Below are 3,152 nucleotides of genomic sequence, written 5' to 3'. Positions count from 1 at the left end.
TATGTCTTAAAATGTGAAACAGCATAATACCCCTTCTTTCATGACAGTTATACTTTGCAGTGTGCCACCACACCGAATCCAGAGCCCATGCAAATCTAAACGTTATCAAAAGCCTGGCCAACGCGAAAAGATTTCAAAACCTTAACAGATGTTGAAAATGTGAGCGACCCCACACATGACGACAAGTAATGATAGATGTGACAGTTTTGTTGCTGTAGTGTGTGGAGAGCAACGATATGACCAAAACAGCACACACAACCAGAGTCGCAACTTTAGAGTAAACAAACATGGACGCTGGGCAGGAAGACTTGGTGACGATAGTTTTTGGACTTCCTACAGAAAATTTACAAAAAAATGTATCGATGAAGTCTTGGAGACGGCGTGAACATGAGCTATACATGTTACTTTATGCTTCATGTTATCAATTAGTGTCACGTGACAGTCCACAGACTGCGTGCTCGGCTGTCTTCGGGGTTCCCCCGACAACACAGGATATCGGATCGTAAATACCGAATATATTTAATATTTACGATTTAAAATCTGTGCGTCAACAACGACGTTCTTCTGAGCAGATTGGGGGTAGTAAAATTACTTTTAACATCCCTCATACAACAAGAAGGCAAAATAATCTTTAGAACCATCTAAAAATCGGGACTTTGCTTATGATTGTCGTAAGGGTGGAATCGGGGCCCAATTATCTTGTAGTGTGGACCCCCCATTCTGTGTTGTAGTGCTGCGAGAAGTTCAGCAACCCTGTCCCGTTTGGCTTTATTCCATTTATTCGCCAACATAGACTTTAAGCAGCATTTGCTGAGTGGCAGGTGTTAATTTCGGACCCTGTTGTGTCATCTTTTAATTGCGGGCAGGAGTTTTCCTTCCTCTCTGGCCTGCAGCGTTTAGCTCCGGGTTATAAACCCATGTCGTGTGATGTGTGAGAGGTGTTGCTGCCGTGTGAAGCGGCTCTAAACTTCAAACCGCAGCGCCGTCGTTCTGCTGGTTTTCATGTCGCCTTCAAAAACAACAGACAAACAAATGAAGGTATAATTGGAGGCTGCGCTCACGCTGAGAGATGACTGCTGCATCACTGAATAGATTCGCTGTTTGCAGGCTGTTGCTATGGCGTCGTACTCTACTGGGATGTGTGTTCGAGTGTGTTTAGTGTTTGCGAGTTTCCTATTATGGAACTGAATGCTTGTTGTTACCCCGTGTGTTCATCTGTGTGTGTGTGTGTGTGTGTGTGTTCCCATTTCGGAGCGTTTGTGTGTGTTATCTTGAATGCATGAATGTGTGTTTGGGTGTTTCTGTCTGTCTGGTGTTGGTGTGTGAGTTAGTCATTCTGCCTGTGTGTGTGTGTGTGTGTGTGTGTGTGTGTGTGTGTGTCCCTGGTGTGCTGCTGGTAAAGCGTGGCGTGTTGCTCTAACAGGCTTGTCCTCCATTAGTGGCTCAGCACTGGGCTTAGAACTGGGAGGGAGGAGAGAGGAGGGAAGATGGAGACACACACACGCACACACACACACACGCGCGCACACACACACACACACACACACACACACACACACACACACACACACACACTTTGAATTCTACTTGGATGGAGCTTAAAAAATGACATTGGGACGACTGGACCTCACTGCAGTGGAGCTTTGCAATTATTGCAGCTTTTCTGTGTGTTGGCAGGTCATGGACACAAACAGACTTATCATAGTAAAAGTGTCATTTACTACTGTATGTGATAATACAACGACAGAGAGTGGGTATGTTTAAAGAGATGCAGGTGTGGTAGATGGTTGGAATATGTTGCTATGTACCAAATATTTAAATGTATTGTGTTGTTTTCTGGGTTTTCTGGACCTAGAAACAAATGAGTAATGTCACACATACTGATACATCATCCATTATCTATTACAATCATCCTATTCGAGAGACGTGTCATTGGACAGACGACCTTTCACACTCATGGCCAATTTTAGAGTCACCAATGAACCTAACGAGTACGTCTTTAGACTGTGAGAGGAAGCCGGAGTACCCGGAGGAAACCCACGCACACACGGGGAGAACATGCAAACTCCACGCAGAAAGGCCCACTACATCCTAGGAGTCGAAACCTTCTAGCTGTGACGCGCTAACCACTGCTACACCGTGCAGCCATGATACATACATAATAATGGCTGCATTTTTATTGCCAGCATCCAAGAGAATACAGAGTGCACCAACCTGAGAACCTCTTCACCTCGCCTTCCAAGCGTGCAGGAGAACCTATTTAAAAAACCCTCTCTAGTGACAGTGTGTCAACACATAACTATGACTAAATATTTATCGCCAGCATCTATGGAAGAGTCACCAATGAACCTAACGAGCACGTCTTTAGATTGTGAGGGGAAGCCGGAGTACCTGGAGGAAACCCACACATGCACGGGGCAGAAACTCCACACAGAAAGGCCGCCTTTGTTCGAACCAGGATTGATTGAACACTGGCTGCATCTTTTGTGCCAGCATCTATGCAGAAGATAACAGATTGCATCCAGCAGAGACCACCCTACAGAAACGGCCCTTCCAAGCATGAAGGAGAACCCTTGGTGGCAGCAGAAAAAAAGCTCTCTCTTGAGACAGTGTGTGGTTTGTCTATAGGGGCTAATGTAGACACACGCTGCTACAACAGACGGACTGCTCCTAAAACAACCACTCTTTTTTCTACAGGGGCTTAAACACTACTGAAAACATTCATATGAGGTCCCATTTCCTCTTATAGCTTCCTTTAAAGTTACACTTTGGTCCTGTTTAACACCATCACCCAGCTCTGCCCGATGCATTATTGATCGATAATTAATTAGGTTTAAAAAAAAAGTGTTTTTCAGGACAGAAAGGCAACCTAAAAGTTGGTTTGTGGGCTATATGCAAATCTCTAAACATTGGTGGAAATATATAGCATAAAAATAGCATTAACATGCCATAAAAAGGCAGTTGTATTGCTTCGTTTCTTACGGAGCTGTCAGTTGTTTCCCCTTGCCTTTTCTCTTTATGCTAAGCTAGGCTAACACATCCCAGACCTCTCTGTATTAAAAACAAACTGATGAACTGAAATCATCCGTCTCCTGTTTCCAAAACTTGCCGACATGTTTCCTTAAACACTTCAACTTTCAGCCCCCGCCTCT

Source organism: Semicossyphus pulcher, unplaced genomic scaffold (genome assembly GCF_022749685.1).
Source record: "Semicossyphus pulcher isolate SPU_LCO1_2020_fin unplaced genomic scaffold, fSemPul1.0.p SCAF_15, whole genome shotgun sequence".
NCBI classification, from domain to species: Eukaryota; Metazoa; Chordata; class Actinopteri; order Labriformes; family Labridae; genus Semicossyphus; species Semicossyphus pulcher.
The sequence above is the reverse complement of the archived record's forward strand: the minus strand, read 5'-3'. Positions refer to the sequence as shown.